The sequence below is a fragment of the Loxodonta africana genome, chromosome 14, assembly GCF_030014295.1.
Source record: "Loxodonta africana isolate mLoxAfr1 chromosome 14, mLoxAfr1.hap2, whole genome shotgun sequence".
NCBI lineage: Eukaryota > Metazoa > Chordata > Mammalia > Proboscidea > Elephantidae > Loxodonta > Loxodonta africana.
Genome location: NC_087355.1, coordinates 85,157,536 through 85,179,765, shown reverse-complemented (window position 1 = coordinate 85,179,765; position 22,230 = coordinate 85,157,536).

The window sequence follows — 22,230 nt, the reverse complement described above, 5'->3', positions numbered from 1 at the left end:
TTTGAGAGATAAAAGGTGGTGCAGGCCACACTCCAAGGAAACTCTCTTTACCTTGGATGAGGGAGATGACCTGAGCTAGGGTGGTGTTACAATCCCACCCTAATCCTCTCAATATAAAATTACAATCACAAAATGAAGGACAACCACACAATACTGGGAATCATGGCCTAACCAAGTTGATACACACATTTTTTGGGGGGACATAAATCAATCCATGATACCACCCTTACTCAAAATTTCTTTGTTAAAGCTGTCCACTTGTGGTATTTCTGTTATTGCAGCACTAGATGACTAACACACTGTCTTTATCACTTTTTGATTTGCTTATTTGTGTTTGTTTTCCCAGTGGTCCCCAGGGCATGACCTATACCCTACTCATGTTTGAATTCTTAGATGATTCCACATATTAGAGACTCAGAATGTGCCTATTAAAAGAATGAGAGAGAGCACAGAGGGCGTTATAAAAATCCAAAAGCTTATTTCAAAGCAACTGTGAAATAATGCTAAAAGAAGTTCTTCCCAGTTGCCATTGTTAGTGGCTGCTATTTTGGAACACTGATTAAACCAGCAGAGCAAACAGAAAAAATTACATTGACCTATGGCCCCACACTGGGGCAAAACTGGGAAGGACACACAAAGTCTCTTTCCACATTTGATTTCAAAATTGCTACTCCAAAGGCAAGTCATTATTCCTTCATTAAGCCCAGCAGTGCAACCAATTCTTTCAGCAGTTGTGCATGCACTAATCTGAACCAGGATATAGTGACATAAACACCAGTGTTGAAGATTGAAATTGAGCAAATACCCAGTTGCACGCTTAGCTTCACAATATCACTTTCTTTTTGGAATATTCACACATTTCTCCCTTTTATCCAGCACATATATGTCAGAATCGACTCTACGGCACTGGGTTTGGTTTTTTTTTTTAATATTAATTAGCAAGTGCAATAGAATTTATTACACCATTAATTTGTTTCAATTCTAAATAAGTTAGGAAATCCTTGTGAGCACAGTGTATGTTGCTGTTGTGTGCCGTTGGGTAGATTCCAACTTATAGTGACCCTATGTGACAGAGTAGAACTGCCCCGTGTGGTTTCCTAGGCTGTAATTATGAGAACAGGTTACCAGCTCCTTTTTCTTGTGAAGCCACTGGTGGGTTTGAACCACCTATCTTTTGATTAGCAGCCGAGTGCTTAACCATTGCTTCATCCAACAACAGATTACACCAAACAACAACAAAAAGCAACAAAAGATAAATTCAAGAAAAAAATTATTCTAAAGGGTGAATTTCTTATGCAAAATATGAAAAGATGGAAAGAAGTGTATGCGGGCTGCTATGCAGCTCAGCTGCTATTGTCAAGGCATTTACCTAATCTTCCTGGACTTCAGTGCTGTTGTCTGTAAAATGAGGTCAAGGTCACTCAAACCTGCCCCCTTGGGGAACTTGTCAGGTTAAATACACAGAGTATACCGAAGAATGTGAGAATTGAAGAATATCATCCAAAGGGGCTACAAATTAGATAGTTCTAGAATTTTAGGTTGAAATCCAACCTTTGTTTCTCTGAACAATTTTGAAACACAAAAACTAAAATTATCTCTGTGTTTGGCTCTCTTAGGTATTCTGAACAAATTTATGCTTAAGGCTATAGTTCTACAAGTTTTATATATAAAAAATATATTTTTTATATATAAAAAAATATATATATTTATATATAATATATATAAATATATATATTATATATAAATATATATAATATATATAAATATATATATTATATATATATATATATATATATATAACCAAAAAAGTATTTAAAATTTTATTATTCCATAAACACTTCTGGAGATATCTGTCATTTTAGAGAACATGTTCCTACTACTTTTTTATTTCTCCTTCCTTCTTCCTCCTTTATCTTTCTTTCTCACTACCCTGCCTTCTATCCTTCTATTATCCTTCTTCCTTCCCTCCCTTCCTCCTTTCTTTCTTATTTTATTCCTCCCTTCATCCACCCCTCTCTCTTTCATTCCCTTCCTAGTATTTGGTAGTTAATCTCAGTGATATTTTTCCCATCTTTAAAATATAGATGAATAGGCCTACATCCCAGTGCTGATATGAGGATTAAATAAGGAATGTAAAACTTGCAAGAATGCCTGGCATATTCTTTAAGAAGTCTTCATTTTCTTCTCCCTCCTAGTTGAATGTCTTTCTTTTCTCCTTTTTATTTACTTTTCCTAAATCTCTTACTCTTTTCCTCCACTCTTCCTACTTCATTCCCACTATCATGTATTCTTGTCTTTGTCTATCTTACTTTCTTCATCCAGAATAGAATCTGTTTTGAAATTGGTCTCCAACTCATCACTACTTCACCATCAAATAGAATCATGCAATCAACACCAAGCATTCGGTAAGCACCACTTGTTCCCAAAACCATTCTTACACTACACTACACTATATTCCTGTGTATGCTTTTATGCTTGGACAGTGCTGTGATCTTAATATCTGTTAAGAAGTGATGTAGAAATTCAAATTTCCCTTGCGTGGAAGCTGCATGGAATTTAGGAGACAGTGTTGACTTCTAGTCAACTTGCATTTGAACAGTGAATTTTGAGTCATGGGTTAAACGTTCAATGTTTCAAAAGAAAAAAAAATATTTCCAATGGTTCTAAAAGACTTCAGCTGTGTGTGTGTGTGTGTGTGTGTTTTCCCTCAGTGAAAAATAGATGGACATAAACAACACCAGTAAAACAGAACAATGGTTTTATTTTTTTTTTTTCCCTTAATTAGAGTTTGTGGCTATCAGCATCTATCTACATGGAGGCCTTTCCTTACACCCATGAATTCCTTGATAAGGCTCTGACATAGCTCTTAAAATAAGTTTACTACCAACTTTTGAAGCTTTAGGACAGGATGAATTAAAATGACCTATAGTAGGTTCTAGAAAACCAGATGGAGTTTTACTGAGAACTATCCATTTTTCCTGAAAGGATCTATATATCTCTTGGCATATGCCATTTGATTGATTATGGCTTTGCAACCTTTTTAGGTAATTTTCTTGTCCCTGTGTGGTTTAGTGACTCTGTGGTCTTACTTTGTCATTTAAAGGCCAACATATTCAATATGTTTTCAATTGTGTTCATTTACTTTAACTTTATAAATACTCCTTTGTTCATTTGTACGTGAGGCATATTTCTTAGGAAGGACTTTCAGTTCTAAAATAATAAATGCATTGAATGCTACATAGAAACTTGTGATAAGATTTGTACTACATCATTAGACCGTGACTCATTCTACACTACATTATTGTTACTATACATAAGATTTCCAGGGAAATGATTAGGGCTTTTTTAAACACAATCCTGCCCCTGCAAGATACAACATTACCATGGAGGTACTAGAGCCTTTAAGAAAAGAATGAGTAAAACATGGGAGAACATCATTTGCAACTCTATCAGGAATGGTAGAAGATGAGATGATGGCAGAGAATGATACTGATGGGAAGTGGACAACGCAAACAAGGTCCAATTCCTGTGCACTGTTTGGAGATGAGGAACATTTAGGGTATATTCCAAATAGTGTGAAATGTATCCCACAACACATTACAGATAGAACAGAAAATAAGAACTTCGAACTGCTGGCCCCATGCATTCATTTATTCATTTATATGTATTTTCAGTACATATGAGTTATTTTTGGTAATAAGGGAAAATATCATGATGGAGTGAAGAAAGTAAAGATATTTGACCTCAGACTATTCTAGGTTCAAATCCTTACTCTGTCACTTACTAGCCAGATGACCTTAGGAAAGGTAACTATTACTATCCTCAGTTAATGCATTTGTAAACAGGGGGAATGATTGCATTTATTAGACTCGTTGTAATAAGTCAAATAGTGGGTGAAAGCACTGAGCACAGTGGATCCCATGTTAAGAAAAGGTAGTTCCTTACCTCTTGTGCAAGGACCATGGTTGGGTTTGGGTTTTGAAGAGGAGGAGTGAGAAAAGCAAATAGATATTCTTCCCTGGCGATGTACACGGCCTGAAAGTCAAAATAAGTCACATACATGTAAGTATGTAAGTATGTACACATGCGTACCTGTATGTGTATGTGTAAAGTTATAAGTGCTACACAGAGGAACATAAAAGACCATGAAATTGATAAGAAAGAGAGAATTAGCAGCCAAAATAAAAATGTAATCTGGCTCACAGATATCCATTTTCAAATCCTGAGAGCCATCTTGACTCTCCCTTCTATTCTAAGATTGTTTCCCTATTCCATGTCTAATGAGTTCTTGATTTCTATTGGGTCTCCTAAGAAGAGGCTCTTTCTCTGTGTCTACCTTTCTCCCATCCATGTCTTCTCTTCCTCACATGGAGATTTCTCAATGCTTCTAACTGGTCTTGCAAAAATCTTGAATCCTTCAATCTGTTCTGTATATGTGACTAGAGATATGACCATATCACTCTCTTGTCTAAAAATAAGTAAATATTAAAGAGGACTAAGGACATAAGAAATAGGATAGAGAATTAAAAAAAAAAAAAAGGCTACAAATATACCCCTGAACAAATAAGATGTTATGCTCAATTGAGTTAGGAATCTGAATGAGTTATACGACCTGGTTACAGTAATTGCATTAAGCAACCATATTATTTCAATAATAAAATAAGCCCATTGAAACAAATTATTTTCTTAGATAATTATTTAACTAATTTAAAAGTGGCAGTAGGATGGATGTTCCAATCTTTGCTTTTTATTATCCTTCTCACTGTATTCAACCAGAAAAATACTGTTCTTGGTTACTGTATTTCTTTACGTTTATAAAAAAAGTCTTGCTTGTTTTTCCAAGGTGCAGCAGCATTTCTGTCCCCACTTGATCCTCATACGAAGATCTAATCCTGAAGGGCTCCTGTCACACTCCTCTTCTTCAAGGTGGCTTTCACTGGGTCCCTAAATTCTAATGGGTCACCTGCTGTATGTCCCAAGGCACCTCATGCACAGCCATTCCTGGTGCCCACTGGACCTGTGATCATTTGTATTCTGCCTGTAGGATGAATGAGGCAGGGCTGCATCTGCTTTGATGTTGCTGGGTCTCCTGCAGCAAGTCTAGAGCATATTCCACCGTAGTGCTCACAGAGTATCTGCTGAGTCGATGATGAAGATGCAGGTGGAAAAGAGTCCTACACTTATCTGCATTTTGCAGATGAGGACAGTGTGCCCTGGTAAATTAACTTAAATTCACATGGTTAGTGAATGACAGGCTAGCTTTAAACACTCCCAGGTTTGATCCAGCAATGCCTTGACTTGCTACAGCCTTGGGCAAGTTGATTCACCAGCCTAGAACTCAGTGTCTTCATGCAGAGGCCAACTCCAGATTCCAGATGCTGTTTAAGAAGAGTGGACTCTGGGCCACACTGCCTGCCTCCAAATTCTATCTCCACTGCTTATTAACTGTATGATCTTGCTCAAGTTACTTAACTTTTGTGTCTCGTTTTTTTTTCATTTATAACCTGGGAGTAGTAAAAATGTCTGCACACTATTAGGACCTGAGAAGATAAAAATAGCTAATAATATGCAAAACACTATTAAGTATCACCTATACACAATGAAACCTTCCTTGCTGAAAGTGAAGAGGACTCGAAGCACTTACTAATGAAAATCAAAGACTACAGTGTTCAGTATGGATTATATCTCAACATAAAGAAAACAAAAATCCTTACAACTGGACCAATAAGCAACATCGTGATAAGCAGAGAAAAGACTGGAGTTGTCAAGGATTTCATTTTACTGGGATCCACAGTCAACATTCATGGAAGTAGGAATCAAGAAGTCAAAAGACACACTGCATTGGGCAAATCTGCTGTAAAAACCTCTTTAAAGTGTTTAAAAGCAAAGATGTCACCTTGAAGACTAAGGTGTGTGCCATGGTGTTTTTAATCACCTAATAAGCATGCAAAAGCTGGACAATGAAGAAGGAAGATCGAAGAAGAATTGATGCCTTCGAATTATGGTGTTGGTGAAGAATGTTGATTATACCATGGACCGCCAAAAGAACAAAGAAATCTGTCTTGGAAGAAGTACAGCCAGAATTCTCCTTAGAAGCAAGGATGGTGAGACTATGTCTCACATACTTTGGACATGTTATCAGGAGGGATCAGTCCCTAGAGAAGGATATCATGTTTGGTAAAGCAGAGTGTCAGTGAAAAAGAGGAAGACCCTGAATGAGATGGATTGACACAGTGGCTGCAACAATGGACTCAAGCATAACAATGATTGTAAAGATGGCACAGGACCCAGCAGTGTTTCCTTCTGTTGTACATAGGGTCTCTATGAGTGGGAACCGATTCAACAGCATCTAATAAAAACAACAACCACAACAACAATAAGCACGACAAAAACGGACAATGCAAACAGGAAACAGAAGAGAAATGGATTCATTTGACTTGTGGTGTTGGTGAAGAATAGTGAATATATCATTGTTGTTGTTGTTAGGTGCCGTTGAGTTGGTTCCGACTCATAGTGGCCCTATGCACAACAGAACAAAACAATGCCCGGTCCTGTGCCATCCTTACAATCGTTGTTATGCTTGAGCTCATTGTTGCAGCCACTGTGTCAATCCACCTCATTAAGGGTCTTCCTCTTTTCCACTGACCCTGTGCTCTGCCAGGCATGATGTCCTTCTCCAGGGACTGATCCCTTCTGACAACATGCCCAAAGTGTGTAAGACACAGTCTCACCATCCTCACCTCTAAGGAGCATTCTGGCCGCACTTCGTCCAAGACAGATTTGTTCTTTCTTTTGGCAGTCCATGGTATATTCAATATTCTTCGCTGACACCACAATTCAAAGGTGTCAACTCTTCTTCGTTCATCCTTATTCATTGTCCAGCTTTCACATGCATATGATGCAATTGAAAATATCATGGCTTCGGTCAGGTGCACCTTAATCTTCAAGGTGACATCTTTGCTCTTCAACACTTTGAAGAGGTCCTTTGCAGCAGATTTGCCCAATGCAATGCGTCTTTTGATTTCTTGACTGCTGCTTCCATGGCTGTTGATTGTGGGTCCAAGTAAAATGAAATCCTTGACAACTTCAATCTTTTCTGCATTTATCATGATTTTGCTCATCGGTCCAGTTGTGAGGATTTTTGTTTTCTTTATGTTGAGGTGTAATCCATGCTGAAGGCTGTGGTCTTTGATCTTCATTAGTAAGTGCTTCAAGTCCTCTTCACTTTCAGCAAGCAAGGTTGTGTCATCTGCATAAAGCAGGTTGTTAACGAGTCTTCTTCCAATCCTGATGCCCCATTCTTCTTCATATAGCCCAGCTTCTCGTATTATTTGTTCAGCATACAGAATAAATATGTATGGTGAAAGAATACAACCCTGACGCACACCTTTCCTGACTTTAAACCAATCAGTGTTCCCTTGTTCTGTCTGAATAACTGCCTCTTGATCTATGCAAAGGTTCCTCATGAGCACAATTAAGTGTTCTGGAATTCCCATTCTCTGCAGTGTTATTCATTGTTTGTTATGATCCACACAGTCGAATGCCTTTGCATAGTCAATAAAACACAGGTAAATATCCTTCTGGTATTCTCTGCTTTCAGCTAGGATCCATCTGACGTCAGCAACGATATCCCTGGTGCCACGGTCTGAATTTCTGGCAGTTCCTTGTTGATATACTGCTGCAGCCGCTTTGGAATGATCTTCAGCAAAATTTTGTTTGCATGTGATATTAATGATATTGTTCTATAATTTCCACATTCGGTTGGATCACCTTTCTTGGGAATAGGCATAAATATGGATCTCTTCCAGTCAGTTGGCCAGGAAGCTGTCTTCCATTTTTTTTGGCATAGATGAGTGAGCACCTCCAGCGTTGCATCTGTTTGTTGAAGCATCTCAATTGATATTCCACTAATTTCTGGAGCCTTGTTTTTCACCGATGCCTTCAGAGCAGCTTGGACTTCTTCCTTCAGTACCATGGGTTCCTGATCATATGCCACCTCTTGAAATGGTTGAATATCGACTACTTCTTTTTGGTATAATGACTCTGTGTATTCCTTCCATCTTCTTTTGATGCTTCCTGCATCATTTAATATTTTCCCCATGGAATCCTTCACTATTGCAACTCGAGGCTTGAATTTTTTCTTCAGTTCTTTCAACTTGAGAAACGCAGAGCGTGTTCTTCCCTTTTGGTTTTCCATCTCCAGCTCTTTGCGCATGTCATTATAATACTTTACTTTGTCTTCTTGAGAGGCCCTTTGAAATCTTCTGTTCAGTTCTTTTAGTTCATGAAATCTTCCTTTTGCTATAGCTGCTCAATGCTCAAGAGCAAGTTTCAGAGTCTCCTCTGACATCCGTCTTGGTCTTTTCTTTCTTTCCTGTCTTTTCAGTGACCTCTTGCTTTCTTCATGCAATCTGTCTTAGGAGAAATACAACCAGAACTCTACTTAGAAGTGAGGATGGTGAGATTTAAACACACTTACTTTGGACACATCACCAGGAAATACCAATTGCTAGAAAAAGACATTGTGTTTGATAAAGCAGTTGTGTGTTGTCAAGTTGATTCTAACTCAGGGAGACGCTATAGAAGAGAGTAGAACTGCCCGCATAGAGTTTCCTGGACTGCTCTCTTTATGGGAGCAAATTGTCAGGTCTTTTCTCCTGTGAAGTGGCTTGTTAGCAGCTGAGTACTTAACCACTGTGCCACCCGGGCTCCTTTGGTAAAGTAGAACATCAGCAAAAATGAGGCAAACCCTCAATGAGATGGGCTGACACAATGGCCACAACCGTGGAATCAAACATACCTCCTTTCTTAATCCCCAACCTTACAGTCAGTTCACTAGACTGTCTTTCTTCCTTAGTTGTCATTTCTACTCTATTTTTCCAGTGGGAAATAAAGTTAGTATTTTACCATAAAATCTATCGCTTTAAAGCCTGGACTCCCATTTTTTTTGGTTTCAAATCTTCTCAGTCTAAGGCCTCCTCCCCAGGTTGCTGATAATGTCTTTTAACCCGGGAGGATCATTGCCTACACTGGATCCCACCTGCTGTGGAAAACCATGAGTGACTGTCCATCTTCGTCTGAGCATCCAACTCCATCACTCCCTCCTCCAAACCGGTACCCTTGGCCTGGGTCGGATATGAGTATCTTTCCTCCGTGCACCCAGTAATTTTACTGCAGGCCTTTGTGTTATGAGGGTTTATCATTACCCAGTTTCTGTCGCGTCAGCTCTGACTCGTGGTCACCCCGTGTGTGTCAGAGCAGAGCTCTGCTCCGTAGGATTTTTAATAGCTGATTTTTCAGAAGTAGATCACCAGGACTTTCTTCTGAGGCACCTCTGGGTGGATTCGAACCTCCAACCTTTAGGTTAGCAGCCAAGCTCTTTGGTTACTTTCTCAAAGACTCTGCAGTTATCAAGACCTAGATTCCCTTCACGCTCCTTACGCAGCTCTGAATATGTTGTGTAGCAGAAACTGCACACATGAATAAAACTTGGTCTTAGCAAATCTTTGGAGAGTAAAAGATTTCACTTCAGGTAGCCCACAGAGGGAGTCACACAACCTCAGATAAGAAATTCCAGAAACAGGTGTCACTAATTCCTTTCAATATGCCTTTTTCTTAATACAGCCAAGCTTTTATCCCAAATCATTGACATATTCCATCCTGTCCAACAGATTCCAAATTATGTAAGTGGGAAATAAAGACAGTGCAGAATGCTTCCCTCCGGGTGTGTAGATATTGCTTTCTCTGAGGGAGGCAAGAGCGCCCTTCTTTTCCTCGAAGGCTCCTGCAGAGATGCTTCTCTCCAACGGTCATAAACAACACATCAACAGATGTGAAGAACAAGTGATTATCAAGGAGGCAGTCACCATGGCAACAATAACCATGGGAAAGTCCTAACACCCTCCTTCCCTGCACCACTGTCTACTCAGAAATTCAGCACATTCAGTTCAGGGAAGTGCAGAAAAAGGAGCCAAGAAAACTTGAATCCAGTGGGTAGAAATGGGCTCAAAGTTGAAAAATCTGAACCCTCATCAGAAGTTTCCCATCTCTGTTCATGCCCAGGGCTTCCTCCAGGCAGAATGATGAAGGAAAATGTTTCTGTGGCTTCCCTTTGCCTATAGGATAAAATCCTTAGTCTGGTATGTGAGGTTTTTACAATCGACGTTTTTTTTGAATGATTTGTCGTTTTTCTACCTGATATTATCTGCTCAAGTAAAACTAGCTTGTTCTTCCTGGACATATCATACAACATGAGTTTCTGAGGCCTACTCACATCCTCCAGATGGTTCCCTTTCCCTGAAAGTCAACGTCTTCTCACCTTCACCTACCAAATCCTGGTCAACTATTCCTGAACCTTTGAGCTGCTACTTCACCCCTGAAGTCTCCCATAGCCTCCTTACCTGACTGCCATTTCTTGAAATGTGAAGACAAAGTCCCTGGGTTTATCTCTTGGGCAAGTCACTTAGCTTCTCACATGCGAAATGATGTTAATAAAATATCTTCATTTCAAATGAGATAATGCAGGTAAAATAAATTTGTATATGTAGAGGGTTGCAATCATTGTTGACATTATATTTTTGATACCAATATTATCACTCCCGTTTCTAAAATGCCATCTGCATATCACCTTCATTGAAGAATCTCAACTGGCATAGAGTAACTTGGTAAATACTTACTGAATGTATAAATCAGTGAAAAATGTGGAATATGGACTGGAGAGAATCATTCAGTATGAGTTAACACAATGGGACAAAATGGAATATGGTAGATTTGAGAGAATGAATTTGCAATTTGTTTTCAATCATAAATCAACTTAAGTTTCATCTTCTTTCACTCGAGTTGTATGGTTCCCCTAATCAAGAACTCAACTGAGATATTTCAGGCAGTCATGAGTCTGTTCATTAAAAAAAAAAAAAAAAAAATCAGGCATTTTTTTTTCAAAATTTTTAAACTGTAAGAATCGTAATTGCAAATGAGCATTGTCAGAGTGAATTGAAGAAATGAAGTAATTTCTATCCCATGCTTTCTTCTCTGGATGATGCCTACTCATTCCTCAAACATCCTCTTAGCTGTCACCTGCTCACAGAAACCTCTCTGCTCCTTCCTGACAGAGTGGACACCTCGCTCTGATCCTTCCATAAGTCCTCTGCTGTTGGTGCAATGCTATTTATCACACTATTAAAACACGCTGTTTGCTTGTTATACCATGCCTCCTACATTACTTGAAATATGTGTTATTCCATGTCCCCCTCGATTGCTACACTGCGTCCATGGCCTAGCGCAGTGTACAGCACAACGTCATTGCTTGTTGCATGAGTGAATTAGTGCAGAGATGAATGAATCAATCAATTAAATTAAATGGATATCACAAATATGTAAGTATCTGAATAATAATTTCTGCAAATTATCTAGAAAAATTGATTTGACCTCTAAGAATCATTATTCTTGTATGATTGTATACAGCATTTTATTATCTTGCATTTATTTTTGCAAGCTTTATTTAATCCAACTCCAAAAAACGTAGTCCAATACACATTACCCCTCTTTACAGCTACAGTAACCAAGCCATTTAGGTCTTATAGATCATCTAGTTAGGTTATTATCAACCTACAGTGGTCAAACAATATGAGCTATTTTGCATATATTACACATCTAAGGCTAATTGTATAAATGTCCCTCATAAGGCCACATAAGCTATTAGTTAATGCATTTTGATTGACACATATTCATTTCAGAATATTGCTTTTGAACGCATAGAAATGAATATACAATAATGTAATTTTTAAGTGAGGAAAAGATTGGAGACAACTGGCCTACTCCACAGTTCTCCCTGTGGAAGAGAAATTGAGGCCCAAAGAGGGGAAATGATTTTATACTTAGTGGCAAAACCAGGAGAGTAAATTTATTTCCTAATCCCAGGTCTATGATCCTTTCAACTAAATTCACGTGAGGATTTGTGTCATGCTTTCAAAACATCTGTATAACTGTCCTTTCTCTGCTTTTCTTGCACAAATACTGCATGCCAAATATCACAAGAAGAATCATGGTGTATGCTTCATGTCTCTTACAGATCTTTTTTGGCTCATTTACCAGTGATTCATATAAAACATTCGACTTTTTTGAAGAAGTGAGCTGAGCTGAGGCCAGAAGCTTAGAGATGACAAGTTTAATGTTGTTTTTAAAATGATACAATTCCCAACATAACCTAGTGATTTAATTCATATTAAAAATATGGTGGTAGAAGTTGGAAGAAGTGATGTCCACTTCTTTTTAATTAAATTTCTGAAAAGCAACGGGCCTTGGTCACTGGATGGGCTGTTATCTCTAACTCGTGGGTCTTAAATAAGGGGCTTTTAGTATCTAATTTTATATTAATAGAAGAAAGCTCAACAATTTTTTATAGCAGTAATTGCATAAATATATATTTTATTTTGCACTAAAAAGATATCATAGATGCAGAACTCCTTAATAAGGAGAATGGACTACTTTTAGATGAGAACCAGTACAGGAGTACCATCACATTTATCATCTAAATGTAGTTAGTCATATAATGTAATAGAATCTGAATTGTATTAATGTAGGAAGACTGGAAAACACGTGTTTGAAAAATAATGGCTATGGAAAGTTTTGGTTGATACAATTTGAGTTGTATTTATATTAAATTGCCGAAATTAAAGGGCAAAATAGTAGGGATGAAATATAATGTACTTTTATTTGAAAAGAAAAATTTTTTTTCATATTTATTATGTTCCAGTCACTACTATAGGCACTGATGATAAAACACAGACATGAGCCTTATTCTGAATTTGCAGCCTGGTGTTGGAGATTTACAATGATAAAGTCATTATATAAACTAAGATTCTTTGATGGAAAATTTCAGAAACTGACTTGCTAGGTAAAGTTATATGTAAAAAGATGTATCTATATATAGGTATAAACGTATCTGTAATACATGTCATTTTTTTTTATTGATGCTATTGAATAATCTAGAACAAGTGGTCTGAAGAAAATTTTTATAAGAAAATAATCAGAACAAGGGCTTGGTAGCAGAAAATACCCAAGAGTCCATTGAAGTACTGGTGGAATGAATAAATTCTAGTTGTTCTTTTCTCTATTTGGGTCACTGCTTTCAAAGATCCTGTGATAAATGCACTAGAATTGTCCAACAACAGCTAAGGGTGCTCCCTCTGGATTGCTCAGTCACCCCACCTGCTCAGCCAGAGGCAGGTGCTCAGATTAAGTGTCCCTTAGGATGAGCAGTTTCCTCCTGAAGTGTACCCCACAGGCCTCAAGGCCTTCAGGCACTGGGCAGCAGACATCCACAGGAGACCCCTATATCCAGACTGCCTAGTTCCCAGGAAGTTTAGGTGTACCCTCATTGATAAGAGTGCTCTCACATCTGCTTATAAGAGGGAGTTCTGACGGTGGTGCTGGTGTCAGGGCCATTACCTTTGAATGTAAATCCTGGTAGCATGTCCAAAAGAGCAACCAAACCCAGTATGTCTATGTACTAGAATATAGGAACCTGCCTTCTTCTATTGTTTGACCTTTGTCTTGAATATGTCCCCAACAATCTTATTCCTTAACGTGCCCAGAAGAATTTTCATTTTGAATGTGGGCCCTGTGAATTAATAGAATACTATAGTTTTTTCCTCATTGAAGGTCTTCCTCTTTTTCCCTGACCCTCTGTATTACCAAGCACGATGTCCTTCTCCAAGGATTGGTACCTCCTGATAACATGTTCAAAGTAAGCAAGATGAAGTCTTGCTGTCTTCACTTCTAAGGAGTATTCTGGCTGTACTTCCTCCAAGCCAGATTTGTTCATTCTTCTGGCAGTGTGTGGTATATTCAATACTCTTCACCAACACTTTAATTCAAATGCATCAGTTTACCTTCAGCCTTCCTCAACAAGATGGATTGACACAGTGGCTGCAACAGTGGGCTCAAATACACCTACTTATTGTGATAATGGTGTGGGACCAGGCAACATTTTTGTTGTTTTACATGAGGTCACTATGATTTAAAGCCTACAATAACGTAGGTGTCTTTAACTTAATTATCTTTTATTCGTTATAAGGATGTTATGGTAAAATTATAGAGCATTTGAAATTTGGAATAAAGACCAAAAGAATCATTAAAAATTTCACTATACTAATATAACTCCCTGGCTTTCACTTGTCTATGAACCTTGATCGTTCCTGGTTCGTTTCACTCACAGTGGTTATGTTCCATAAAGTTGCCGCAAACATTGAATTAGTGAATACTGAAAACTTGCTCCTAAAGGAAGATAGGCATAGGTTTCTGTGAACCTCTGGTCACAATATTTTCATCAACCAATCCACACCTAGCCTTCTTTTATGTGTATTTCTGTACATACTGCTGATGCATTAACATCGCATTCACGGCTGACAGCACTATAACTCATGCCTGAAGAAAACTCATCTAACCCATGTGCTTTCTCTGTAAGGCACGTGACAGACAGCCTTCTTGCACTTAGGAACACTGGACAGCACTTCAGCACTACATTTGGGGACCATTTTAAATAGCAAAATCACCAACAATACACATGCACACATACCATAGCATTAGGTAAACCTAGGAAAAGAACACTTACAGTATGAGAGCTGAGACAAGAAGGCAGAGCCTCACCTTATCAGCTCGGAATGTGAGCATGGGGAAACAAATTTTCTGGCAGCAAATGACCACAAAAGCACTGTGAGTATTGATTTGGGGGTTGCAAATAAATATTATCAAGTATAGAAATTTGAAAATACAGAAATTGATAGTAATAACGCCTCTTTTTCTGTGGTTGGCAAGGTGAAACTTAAACTCGGCTTCAACTGAGAGGAGATTGAAATCTGAGGTCAAGAAAGACCTACTGAACTTAATCATCACTGATGATACAACAAGGGAACACAGACAGACGCCAGAGCTTTCAGAAACTGTCCTAGAAAGGTTCATGACTGCCAGGGAACAGCCATGACTGAGACACCCTTCTATGACTACTTCTTAAACTCAGGCATATTTCATATTTACTGTATTTATTTCCTTTTCCTATTTAATGAAAAAAAATGGTTTTTTGTTTTATTTAATGATGATAGATTTATAACAAAAAGAAGAAAAGTCCCCAAAGGCTTGTGAGTTACTAATACAAAAAGAACTATATTTCATGAGACCCTATGGAACAGTTCTATTCTCTCCTATAGAGGATCACTGTGAGTCAGAATGGACCCGATGGCAATGTGTTAGGTTTGGGTTTTCCTGCATAGGGAAACCTCAGTGGTCAAGAACAGTGTCTTAAGTTTAGTAAAAAAAAAAAAAAAATCATTTATTTAATTAGCACGTGTATGAATTAACTTTGTAAAACTAAAATGAGGAAATGATGAAATAAGTGCCTCTGTTCTGGTGCAGGGAAGGTACAGGGACAGCTGGGGATAATCACATCCCACTTTGAAGCCATATTTAGGACTGAAGAAATCCTAAGGGCAGAGGGGACGAGCTGACTACCAGAAGAAGAGATAGCAGGCTGAAATCATAGACTCTAGTATGGGAAGAAGAAACGGCACTGGAAGGCAATGTGGGTCAGAAAATGAGTCCCAAGTGAATCCTACAGTACTCCCCCTCAAAACTGTGAAAAATGGAGAATGAAATTCCTCAAGAATCAGATGAGACCACAGATAAAAGCATTCCCTCCAACCAGGGACTCTGGAAAATTGATTCTTGATTTTGAAAGTAAATCAATTTTTATTTGAGTTGAAGGCATCTTCAGAGGGCAAGAAAAGTTTAATGTGTATATGGTGCGTTTGAAGACTTTTCTAGGGTCCAAGAAGCTCTCCTTTGGGTACCATAAACTGGTTTATTATCTCTTATCTGTAATACAAAGATAATGAAAGTGGTACAATTGCCTGTTCCGAAAGCCCACGGGAAGACCAGGAGTTGACAGCCATGATATATCTCAGTTAGTTTTTCCTGGGTAAAACCAACACAAATCATAGAGCAGACAATGTATTGGTTAAAGAAGACTACACGTTGAGATGATGGGGTTATTCATTTCTCTTCACTGGAAGAACTCAGGCTGCAGTATGGTTGATAACATAAATCTCACCCTATACGAGATCTTCCCCACTAATGACTTCCCTATGCAGTTTCATTAGGAATGTCTTTGTTTTCTAGTTCCAACACTAATTCCAACTTCTGGATGAGTCATTGAACCTTTAAACCCCATTTCATGGTGCTAAAATTTAAAGGATGCTTAGATTTGAATAAAATGAAGAATGCAAAAATGTCCTAGAGGAAGGGGATTGGTGATTGAAATATGTGTTATAATAAAAATGGAGGAGCATATCCTTAGAAGCAAGGATGGCGAGACTTTGTCTCACGCACTTTGGACATGTTATCAGCAGGGATCGATTCCTGGAGAAGGACATCATCCTTGGTAAAGTAGAGGGTCAGCGAAAAAGAGGAAGATCCTCAGGGAGATGGATTGACACAGTGGCGGTTTCGATGGGCTCAAGCATAACAACAATTGTGAGGATGGTGCAGTACTGGGCAGTATCTCATTCTGTTGTGTGCAAGGTCGCTATGAGTTGGAACCGACTGGAAGGCACCTGACAACATAACAACAAACAATTTGCCTTCTGTGGAGCAATGGAAAAAGAGTTTGGCCTTTGGCATCACATGGACAGGCCTTTGATTTCCAGCTTTGACTCTTACTGGCCCTAAGGTCTTAACCCATTTACTTAAATTTCTGTGGCTTAGGTGTTTTTCCCTGGTGTGTGTTTGTTTAATGTGAATAATAATTTGTACCGGGAACAAAACACAATAGAAGGTGCTTGTTGCAAATGCCCCGAACATGGCATGTTCCCTGTTAGTGCTATTTTTGAAGTTTAAATATTTATTCTAAACAAACACTATGCTTAGAAAAAGCTATGACCCAGCCTCAATACCTAGATGTATTTTCCTGGTTTTTCTTTCAGTGAGATGAGTTAATGAACAGGATATAAATACAAACTTGCAACCTCTGAATCAACGCTTTAAAACTGTTATTCGCCGAAACACATAGGGAAAGAAAACTTCGGCAACTCAAGTAGTGTCGGCAAGACCCCTGGCAGCACTGTAGGGTTCAGCTAACACCCATATCTCCCACCCATATGACTAGGCCATGTCTCTGGTATGCAGCCAGGTGAACACACCTCACCATGAGCCACACACAGTAGCAAATAGATTTTCAGTTATTTATTATGATCAATTGAATTTTTAAATGATCCATGTTTTAAAATTGTTTCAGGACAATTCTATTTGTCTGACTCTGATTTAGACTCTTCAGGATAAGCAATCTTCAACTGTATGATTGTTGTTATTGTTAGCTGCCATTGAATCACACCCAACTCACGGTGAGCCCATGCACGATGGAACAAAAAGCTGTTCAGTCCTGCACCATACCCACGATCAGTTGTGGATTCAACCATTGTGATCCATAGGGCTTTCATTGCCTGATGTTCTGAGGTAGATCACCAGGCCTTTCTTCCTAGTCCACCTCAGTCTGGAAGCTCTGCTGAAACCAATTCAGCATCATAGCAACGCACAGGCCTCCGCTGACAGATGAGTGGTGGAGGAACTTGAGGCGCATTGGCTGGGTATTGAACCTGGGTCTCTGGCATGGAAGGTTTGGGGCAGTGAAAATACAAGATGAGCCTGGAACATCTTGCGGTGCCAGAAAGAAGGTGCTCAAAAATTCATGAAGATATGTCAAACAACACAGCAGCCAATTTGAAAGGGTTCCGAAAGGTCAAATTTGAGACAATTTGAAGAATGAAATTGTACACCTAAATCCAACCATTTCAATAATTACATTAAATGTGAATGGCCTAATCATACTAATTAAAAGAGATTGTCAGATTGAATAAAATAAAACTACTTATATACCACCTAAATAAAAAAAATGGAGGAGCATAAAAAAATTAAGTCAACTCGTGATCGACCTTTCTGTTTCTGATACTTCATGTAAGCAATGTATTATTTCTTTGGAGGTAATTTCTACGTGCAAAAACTAATCTGGCTAATTTAATCGTTTTATGTCAACTGAAAAAGTGAAATGGTGAAGAGGGAGGAGAGAATGATGTTTCAGTCAAACTGATAACATGATAAAAAGTTTAAACGTAATTTTGGTTAAAAAAATCAAAATTGTTTTTAAAAAGATACATTTGACTGTGCATACACGAAGAGAAAATGAAAAAGAAAACCAACACAGAGAAAAGCTGGTTAGAAGGAAGGATGAAAGGAAGGAAGGATAGACAGAAGGAAGAAAGGATAGAAGGAAGGGAAAGATACAGGGAGGAAGTTTAGTTCCCTAACATTCGCTGTGTGTTTACTAGATACCAATGCCTGTTCTAGAAAATTCCTTGTAGATGATTTAGTTTAATACGGAAATCAACCCTGCCCGGAAGGGGCTTTGTTTGTCTCTTTGTTGTCTGAATAATATTCAAAAAAGATTTCTCTTAAAGGGAAAGAAAGGAAAAAAACTTCTCACTGAAAAAACACAGTTCAATTTCTATAGATATGAAAGCCACCTTCTGACATTCCACTTCCTCTCTTTTCTTTGCTTCTTTTCCACATATGTTCACTTCTCATGAAGAAGTAGTCCACATGGGCTGGGTGGCTCCTATACTAACATCCGAATGTCATCTTGAGATGAACCCACATGGTAAACATTTGATATTTTTTAGTCATTCCTCATAGACCCATTCTCATTCCACTGTCCTCAAATCACAGCTACACTGTTGTCCGTGTAGAGCTTAGATGAGGACAGCCTCTTCCCTTCAGGGATAAAATATTGACCATCCCACATAGATTCCTTTTCTTCTCTTCCTGTCTACCTCAGTTGTTTACTCTTTTGACCCATCCTTATCTCCTCCACAACATTTTCCATTTCAACATTCTCTACATATTCAGTGCTGTTAATTACATTCATCGTGTTGTGCAAATATCACTAGTACCCATTTCCAAATTTTTCCTTCACCGTTAACAGAAGCTTAGTGCTGCCCAAGCAATGAGTCCCTATTTCCGCCTCCCTCCCAGCCGAGGTAATCCCTCTGCTACTTCCTGTCTTTATGCATTTGCCTATTCTAGACATTTCATATAAGTGGGGTCATTCAGTACATGCTCTGTTTTTGTTTGTTTGTTTTACTATTTTTCCTGGACATTTATTCATTTTTTAAATAAATTGAAATTTCCTGGTCATCCATTTTATTTATTTATTTTTTAAATAATATTTTATTGTGTTTTTGGTGGAAGTTTACATACTAGGTTAGGTTCCTATTCAACAATTTCTACACAAATTGTTCAGTGACATTGGTCACATTTTTCACATTGTGTCAACATTCTCATTATTTCTGTTCTGGATATTCCATTTCCAGTAATCTAGTTTTCCTACTTCCTTACCTTCTCATCTTTTTTTTTTTTCTTTTAAGTAATTGTTGATCTTTTGATTTCATATAGATGATTTTTTAAAGGAGGGCAGTACTCATGGGTAATATTTTTTATTTTGTGAGCCAATCTGTTACACACCTACCCCTCACTTACCGACTAACTTGTTATCCTACATTGCACATTTATGACAATAGAAAAAAAATCTACTGTCAGGTTATTTTGCACATTAAAAATTTATGTCTGGCAGTAAGGAACTCTGAGGTGCAAGGCAAGAGTAACACTGGATGATAGTTAAGGTTATGTATCAACCTGACTGGGCCATGATTCTCAGTGGTTTGGCAGTTACATAATGATGTAATTTGGCAATTCTGTAATGATGCAATTTGGCAGTTATGGGATGATATAGTCATCCTTGTTTTTTGATCTGATGTGGTCATCCTCCATTTTTGCATAGTGCCAATTTTCACATAACAATCTGATCTTTGGAACCCAATCGTTTTTTTAAGTGAGAAGTGGTTATACACCTAAAAGACATCCTCAGGGGGTAGTTTAAGTTCAGCATTTAAAGAGCAGCTCAGGACAATAGTCTCAGGGAGGCATCTAGTCTAAACCGGTCTAATAATTCTGGGTTTTTTAAGAATTTGAGGTTCTGTTTTCTTCCATTCTATCAGGATTCATCTATTGTGACCCTGATCAGATCAATGGTCGGTGGTAACCAGGAACCATCTAGCTCTAGTCTCAGTGTAGATGAGGCCATGGTTCATGTAAATAGTCCTGTAGACTAGTTTCTTCTCTGTATTTTGGGTTTCCTTCTATCTCCGTGGCTTCATTTTATTTTAAGATTCATTTGACTCCTGCTTTTGTGTAAAGGCCTGTCACGGATTGAATTGTGTCCCCCCAAAATATCTGTCAACTTGGCTAGCTCATGATTCTAGTATTGTATGATACCATTTTGTCATCTGATGTGATTTCCCTATGTGTTGTAAATCCTATCACTATGCTGTAATGAGTTGGATTAATGATTATATTGATGATAGCTAAAAGATTAGTGTCTTAAGCCAAGCTCTTTTGAGATATAAAAGACAGAAATGAGCAGAGAGACATGGGAACCTCATACCACCAAGAAGCCAGTGCCAGGAGCAGGGCACATCTGTCCTTTGGATCTGAGGTTCCTGCACTGAGATGCTCCCAGACCAAGGGAAGACTGATGATAAAGACTGTCCTCCAGAGCCATAAGAAATAGAAAGCCTTCCCCTGGAACCAAAGCCCTGAATTCGGACTTCTAGCCTATTGGACTGTGAGAGAATAAACTTCTCTTTGTTAAAGCCATTCAACTGTGGTATTTCTGTTATAACAGCACCAAGACAGGGCTATTTCCTCAGTTGTCCCTATACACTATATATCCTACATCAGCATTCCATACAAAATTTCTTACGCAATTTTTTTTTTTTTTTGCCATTTCAATGTTTTCATGTGTACAATTCAATAAAACCAATTACATTGATAATATTGTGGTTGAATTAACCATTTGCACCATCTGGTTACTCTTCAGAATTACCTAGGGACTACGAATGAATGTTCCAGATATTCAGATTTCCTTACTGGGTATCAGGATTTTTCAAAGCTCCCCATTGTGTTCTAAAATGCAGCCCAGGTGGACAAGCACTGCTAAAGGATGTGCTGCATTGTCAACGTCTTTGTCTTGGTTTGCTCTCATAGCAATGGGTACTGTTGTTGTGTGCCTTTGAGTTGATTCTAACTCATAAAGACCCTATATGACAGAGTAGAAATGTCCCATAGAGTTTCCTAGGTTATAATCTTTATGGGAGCAGATCACCAGATCTTTTCTTCTACAGAGTTCCTGGGTAGGTTCAAACAACTGACTTTTTAGTCAGTAGCCTAGCACTTAACCATTGTACCACCAAGGCTCCTTGTTGGCAATGGTAGGACCACAGAAACTATTCCACTAAACATCCTATTATATCTTTATTCCCCAAATCTGCACTGCATATGCCCCAAAGAAGCCCTCGATAAAAGCTTATTGAAGGAAGAAATGCAAGTTGCTTCTACTACATTGTGAGTTTGGAAAAAGAGCTTTGTTAGGTTGGCTCATTTGTTTAAATTCTGCATTCTCTCACTCTTCCTTCTGCAAGGGCTTGCACATTATTGGGACCTAATAAATTATTATTTAAGTGACACAGAATATGGGTATAATCACTGTTTTTATTTCCATGGCACAATTCACACTGCAGAAAAAACCATCATGACCATTTCTGTGTGCACTGCTCTTTACAATTTACAAAGCTCTTTCAATCCCAGTGTCTCTTCTGATCTTTATACCATTCTACTTGTGAGTTTTATTCTTCCTTTTAATACATAATAAGGAATAAGGCCAAGAAAATTCAATGACTAGTCACCTGGTGGTCCAGAGTTGTTGTTGTCAGGTGCCTTCAAGTCTGTTCTGACTCAGCAATGCTATGTACAACAGAACGAAACACTGCCCGGTCATGCACCACTCAGTTTAATTAAAAAAAAAAACAAAAAAAAAACCTTGCCATCCAGTGGACTCCACTTATAGCTACCCTATAAGACAGAATAGAACTGCCCCTTAGAGTTTCCAAGGAGCGGCTGGTAGATTCGAACTGCCAACCTTTTAGTTAGCAGCCGATCCCTTAACCACTGCACCACCAGGGCTCCATCCAGAATTAGCAGTTGTGAAATAAAGACTTGGACGCTGACCTTTGACTCACACTTATTACATGATTCCCAGAATGCTTTGCCATTAGTTCCAGTGGTTTCTAC